Below are 7513 nucleotides of genomic sequence, written 5' to 3'. Positions count from 1 at the left end.
GGCCCACACATCACACACACAGGGCAACACACACCCGACACACCACACACCGAGCGCGCTGCGCAGATATCTGGAGAGTGATGAGACAAGGAGAAGATAAACGAAAGAGATCGCGCGTGCGAGAAGACGAGAGAGGAAGAGAGGAGAGAGAAAGATCAGAGAGGCTCGGCGCTCGGAGAGAAGAGAGAGGTTAGAGTGCGGAGAGAGAAGAGAGACCGAGTGGAGAGAGACGAATCGCGCGCGCGCGCGCGGCGCGAGAGAGGAAGAGAGAGCAGAGAGATACAGAGAGAACAGAGAGCGCGCGCGCGAGAGAGCAAGATGAAAGATCCGAGACAGAGCGCCGCGCGCCGCTGAGAGAGAGAGAAAGAGACGAGAGCGCGCGCGCGCGCGAGAGAGAGACACGACAAGAGCGCGCGAGAAGGAGTCGGAGAGAGAGCGTGAGCCAGAGAGACGAGACGAGAGCGCGCGCGCGGCGGAGAGAGAGAGAGACAGAGAGCGCGCGCGTAGAGAGGACAGAGAGGGCGCGCAAGACGGAGAGAGAGAGACAGAAGCGCGCGCTAAGAGAGAGAGAGAGAGAGGAACAGAAGAGCGCGCGCGCGGAGAGCGAGATAGAGAATGTAGACAGTACGAGCACGGAAGGAGAGAGAGAGAGAAAGAGAGCGAGACAGACCAGATCGAAGACAAGAGGCGCGCGCGCGACGAGAGAAGAGAGAGAGAGAGAGAGAGATAGAGAGAGAGAGAGAGATGAGAGAAAGACAGAGCAGAAAGCGCGCCGCGAGAGAAGAGAGAGAGAGAGGAGACAGAGAGCGGCGCGCGAGAAGAGAGAGAGACAGAGAGACAGACGAGAGAGAGAGAGACAGAGACGCGCGCGGCGCGGAGAGGAGAGAGGAACAGACAGAGAGCGCGCGCGCGCGCGAGCCCGAGAGGAGAGAGACGAGAGAGAGAGCGCGCGCTGAGAGAGAAGAGAGAGAGGCAAGAGCGCGCGCGTGGCGAGATGAGAGAGAGCAGAGAGAACAGAGAGCGCAGGCGCACGCGGCGAGAGAGAGAGAGACAGAGAGCGCGCATCACGCGAGAGGAGATAAGAGAGAGAGACGACAGAGAGCGCGCGCGGCACTGGAGAGAGATGAGGAGAGAACATGAGAGCGCGCGCGCGCGCGCCGAGAGAGCAGAGAGACAGAGATCGCGCACTACGGGCCCACCTCCGCGTCGCAGAGAAGGAGAGAGAGACAGAGAGCGCGCCGCGGCGGCGATGAGAGAGAGAGAGAGAGAGAGAGAGAGACAGAGAAGCGCGCGCCGCGCGCCGGAGAGAGAGAGGAGAGAGAGAGACCGTGAAAGAGCGCAGCGCTGACACTCGAGAGGAGTAGAGAGAAGAGAGAGAGAGACAGAGAGCGCCGCGCGGCGAGAAGAGAGAGGGAGAGAGAGAGAGAGAGACAGAGAGCGCGCGCGGCGAAGAGAGAGAGAGAGAGACAGAGGGAGCGTCGCCGCGAGAGAGAGAGAGAGACAGAGAGCGCGCGCGACGCGAGGAGAGAGAGAGAGCGAGACAGGAGAGCGCGCCGCAACGCGCGAGAGAGGAGAGAATGAGAAACTGAGAGCGCGCACTACAGGGCTGCGAAGAGAGAGAGACAGAGACGCGCGCACGCGCGGTTGCGAGAGAGAGAGAGAAGGACAGAGAGCGCCGCGCGAGGAGAGAGGAGAGAGCGACAGAGAGCGCGCGCGCGACAGCGTGAGAAGAGAGAGAGAGAAGAGAGAGGAGAGAGAGAGAGGAGAGAGAGAGGAGAACAGAGAGCGCGCGCCCGCCCGAGGAAAGAGAGAGAGAGACAGAGAGCTGCGCGAAATGAGAGAAAGAGAGAGAGAGAAACAGAGAGCGCGCGCGAGAGAGATGAGAGAGAGAGATAGAGACAGAGAAGCGCGGCAGAGAGAGAGAGACAGAGAGAGAGCGCGCGAGAGAAAGAGAGATATGAGACAGATAAGCCGCGCTGCGAGAGAGAGACAGAAGAACGCGCGGCGCAGAGAGAGAAAGAGAGACAGAGGAGACAGAGAACGCGCGCGCGAGAGAGAGACAGAAGAGAGAGAGAGAAGAGACAGAGAGGCGCGCGCTAGAGAAGATAAGGAAGAGAGAGAGAGAGGCAGAGGCGGCGCGCGCGCGATGGGAGAGAGAGATATGAGAGAGAGAGCCGCGCACGAGACGAGAGAGAGAGAGACCAGAGAGCCGCGCGCAGCGAAGAAGAGAGAGAGGAGAGAGACAGAGGAGCACGCGAGAGAGAACAGAGAGAGAGAGAACAGCAGGAGAGCGCGCATGAGAGAAGAGAGAGGAGATAGATAAAGTAATCAGAGGAGCGCCGCGCGAGAGAGAGAGACAGAGAGAGAGCGCCGAGAGAAAGAGACGATAGAGAAGGATAGCGCGCGCGCGAGAGACGAGCAAGAGAAGCGGCGCGCGCGCTGAGAAGAGAGAGAGAGAGACAGAGAACCAGCTCACGAACGAGAACGCGCAGCGCGAGAAGAGAGAACAGGAGAGCGGCGGCGCGAGAGAGAGAGAGAGAGAGATCAGAAAGACAGCATACCCGCTCTGCTGCTGCTGCTGCTGCTGCGGCTGCTTCTGCTGCTGCTGCTGCTGCTGCTGCTGCTGCTGCTGCTGCTGCTGCTGCATCCCCGCTCTGCTGCTGCTGCTGCTGCTGCTGCTGCTTCTGCTGCTGCTGCTGCTGCTGCTGCTTCTGCTGCTGCTGCTGCTGCTGCTGCTGCTGCTGCGTATGGCTTCCTCCACTCACGCTATCACTCTCCCCGCCGATTATGGCTTTCCTTATTGCTTCAACGTTGAGCGAATGATACAGCGGCGGGGTATTGAAATTCGAGCAGTCTTTAATCATTACGAGACGTATTTTCATGCATATAAATGAATTCGACGCAATATATTTGGCCTTGCTGTCCGGCCGCTGACATGTGTAAACACGCTAAGGCACTAATGCCTCAATAAATTATCATTCGTCCTTTCAAGTTGTCTGAAATCGACGTTTTTCTGTAATCTAGACTACAAACACCACATTGCATTCATCGCCGGATTGTCGGCCATGTTGGAATCCTCCATAGATTTACTGTCGCGACATTGCTTAGCGTAAAATCGGAGTGCATTCGAGAGCATCGGAGTACATAGAGTGCATTCGAGAGAAAATAAACGCATTTTTCAGGATTCACTATTCTCGCGCTTCCGCGAAATCTTACTGCCAGCGTGCTGCACTTTAATTTCCCCGTCTATCCGTACTATATCTATACGTGTACTCTTCCGCAGTCTTCAGCTGGTGTTCCACTCTATCTGGTGACGCGTGTGACGAGGCCATCCCGTCACGAAACGGCAAAATTTTCTCATTTGCTTGCGTTGCCGGCAAGATTTCATCCAACCCAAATTCATTCTGGAATCAGATGATCATAAATCTGCAGGGAGAAGCCATATGTAGTTATCGCCAGCGCAACAACGTAACTAGATGTAATATCCGCCTCGCTCTTTCTCATTCTCCTTCTTGTTATCGCGTGTGTGTGTGGGCCGCGCGGCTCAAGTTCGAAGAATCTTCGAGAAACATCTGGCCTTCGCCGACAATCTTACCTTTCCATCTGAGGAGCAGGAATACGACGCCCACTCATGCATGGATACGGTTGCTAAGGGTCGGCGGTCATTATCGCCCCGCTGTGCACGCACGCACGCACGCACGCACGCACCCCGCCACCACGCACGCACGCACGCACGCACCCCGCCACCACGCACGCACGCACGCAAGCAAGCACCCCGCCACTACGCCCGCTCGCATGCACGCACGCGCACGCACGCACACATCACGCCACCACGCACGCACGCACGCGCACGCACGCACACATCACGCCACCACGCCCGCTTGCACGCACGCACGCACCCACGCACCCCGCCACCACACCCGCTCTCATGCGCGCGCACGCACGCACGCACACATCACGCCACCACGCACGCCCACACGCACGCACGCACACACCCCGCCACCACGCCCGCTCGCACGCACGCACGCGCACGCACGCACCCCACCACCACGCGCGCCCGCACGCACACCCGCCACCACGCCGGGCCGCCGCGCACCGCAGGCACGCACGCACGCACGCAACGCACGCACGCACGGCCCGCCACCACGCACGCACGACGCACGGACAACGCACCGGCACATGACGCCCCGCCACCACGGAGCGCGCGCGCTCCCCCGCACGCACGAGCTAACGCACGGCAACATAAGCAGGCGCGCAAGGTGGCAGTCGACGCTCGCACGACCTTCGCTGGCTAAGCAGTGTCTTCTAAACGCGCTAATCGCAACGGCGATTCGCATAGCGTTGGCTGTCGGTCGAGCCGTCGTTGAATGAAGAGTTTGGATTACGGATGGTGTCTAGCGACGGCGATGCCGTGATCTATATGCTGTACACGGTGGCATCACGCAGCTGCAGCAATCCGCTGTCTGTGCTCGCTGAAGAGCAATGTAGGCGCAAGTGCGTCAGCGCGGGAAACGCGCACGTAATCTGTGCGGTATATTAGAATGAGAAGGGAAGAGAAATTAGAGCGCAGAGAATCATGGGTGCATGAGGAAATGTAATCGCTCACGTTTGGAGTATCACCCGCTGCTCTCTCATCCTCCCAACGCTGTGTTACTCACATGTAAGGAGGTATTGCACAGGTTTCATATCATATTTTATTATGGTATTATTATCCACTCTCACCTACTCTCACATGCCTACACTCACACAACCAACCACCCACACACACACACACCATGCCCGCATCTGCTTAAGCCGGTACACACACACGTCCTATACGGGCTCATGCGAGCGCGGACGTCGGGATTCTGCCTGTTTTTTTGTGTAGCTTCTCCAGACTACATATATAAATAAATAAATATAATATATAATATATATACACTACACACACACACACACACACACACACACACACACACCAGCTCCACACAGCAGCAGCACAACAAGCACACACACACACACTGCACAACAGCACACAGCACACACACATACACAACGCACAGCTCACACACACACAACGACACACCACCACACACAAAGGACCACAGCACACACACACACGCCACGACGGCACCCTCACCAGGGCACACACACACACAACACACACAGAGGTAGTTGCACACACAGCGACACAACCAACAGACATAATTATATCGTAATATTCGTTCGGGTTCTTTGCTAGATGGGCGTGTAGCGAACTGAGTAATGCCAACGGAAGGCAAAGAGCTTAGATTAGAGAACAGCGTTTCCATTTATTAATTAAAGCAGATTATTGACGACTATCTTAAGCTAGCTCTCATTAATAAGCATAATTTACATGGAACGGCACAGCGCGTTCCAAACTGCTTATTCTTTTAATTTCTTAATGTTCTTCACATTAAAGAAACTAGTTTCGAATTGTCTTTTTCATGGACATTTGTTGTCGAAACGAAATTGTTTTATTCCTACCGATTTCCACATCTTATGGCCATATTCCAAGAGCGCTCTATACGCACTATATCACGTATTTCTATACAGCTTATATATATAACCTCTATATTACGCTTAACGTCCCAATTGGCTATTTCACAAATGCAGTTAGAATTCTCCGAATTCCATTTGCTATTCAGCGGAATTCCTGGTGCAATTTCCGTAAATCAATGGACTCCTAATGAGGCGATAGATAGTTGCAACGCCCCCTGTGAGGCAAACAACGGTTTACTGGTGAAATCTACAATGCTTAGCTCGCCGCAGCGACGCTGCCTACGCTGCACATAGCGAAAAATTTCATTCGTATACGTTGACGATATAGATAAATAGAACCCGATAGCAAATACAATATCAATATAAATCAATTCTATTTATAATATTTGCTGCGGAAGCAAGTTTAACTAAGGCGTGTAAAATAACTTTGCGTCGTCATTGGGCGACTATAATCACGTGTTCTCTTGGCGGAAAGAAAGGCGAAAGGGCGCGAAGGGAGGAAGCTATTGGGAGAAGGGCGTTGGCTTGCGCCTATGTACTGTAAGCGAGGCACCCACGCAAGCCTTGGATGCGCAGCGCGCCATCCCCCAATCCCACACACCCACGCAGCCTTGAATGCGCACGCCTCACGCCGCCACCCACAGCGACACACGCAGCGCTTGGACGCGACCGCCGCCCACCCCATCACTGCGAAACGCTCCCACGCAAGCCTTGAGATGCGCACTGCCTGACGGACCCCCACTCACCGCTCCCACGCAGCCTTGGATGCGCACGCCCCACCCCACCCACCGCTCCCACGCAGACTTGGATGCGCACGCCCCACCCCCACCCACCGCTCTCACACTGCTCGTGCGTTTCGTATGCTTTCGGCTGCAGCAGCCGAAACCCAACAACTCGATTCACAACCAACGACACAATGGCGCGGGAAAATGACACTGTTCCCCGTAAATGTCTCCCGCTGCAGTCCCTGACCATAATGTTAGCGTCATCCTAGCGGCCGCGGCCACTTCCGGCTCAAATAAAGCTCTGTGAAATACCGTCGGTCAAACACTGCTTCCGGGTCACGGTGACTTCTGCACGCGTAGCTCCAACGCCGGATGCTGGTCACGGTGACGTCAGCACGCGTAGCTCCAACGCCGGATGCTGGTCACGGTGACGTCAGCACGCGCAGCTCCAACACCGGATGCTGGACTCCGATACCAGTTTTCCGGTCACAGTGCGCTCTTCCGGGTCACGGCCTACAGCACTGTTTCCGGGTCATAGCATCGTCGGCAGCTGGGAGTACGTTGCGGCGGCTCTTCCGCCGTCGCTCCGTCGCCTTTCAGTATCGTCTCGTTGCAGTTCGGCGCCGAACCGTTCCTCGTCACTATGCTTGGAATGTCGATAACTATGTGCTGCTGCTGCTGTTGTTGTTGTTGTTGCTGCTGTTGTTGTTGTTGCTGCTGCTGTTGTTGTTGTTGCTGCTGCTGCTGCTGCTGTTGTTGTTGTTGCTGCTGCTGCTGTTGTTGTTGCTGCTGCTGCTGCTGCTGTTTCCGCAGCGGCACATGCTTCTGCTGTCGTCCGCGCCCCAGCCTCACGCTGCCGCCCTGTCGCCTGCGGTCGAGCCGCCCCGTGGAATGCGACGCGTCGATCGCCATGGCAACGGGAGCGTTGCAGCGAAGCGCGTCTGTTTCCGTTGCCATGCGCATCGCAGGCATGGAGGCAGAGCGACACGCCGAGCTGCAAGAAGACCAGACGAAGGTCACGCGTGTGAAGGACAGAAACTTGCCTCGTTGGTGACATGATTGATGCGGTGTTGACTCAGCGTGAATGTCGTACTGTTGTCGCATTGCGCGCAGTGTCACACTTATGGCATGTTAACATGGAAATGGCGTCACACAATGTTAATGTGAATGTTAGACTGGTCCGCGCTCGACAGTTCCACTCACGTTACACTGACGACCGGTACGGCCTAATACATACGGCCAGGCAAACTGCATGCAGTGCACCTTCGGACACTCAAGATACCACT

This window comes from Priapulus caudatus, unplaced genomic scaffold, assembly GCF_000485595.1.
Source record: "Priapulus caudatus unplaced genomic scaffold, Priapulus_caudatus-5.0.1 Scaffold1714, whole genome shotgun sequence".
Lineage (NCBI taxonomy): Eukaryota > Metazoa > Priapulida > Priapulimorpha > Priapulimorphida > Priapulidae > Priapulus > Priapulus caudatus.
This window is presented reverse-complemented; position numbering follows the sequence as displayed.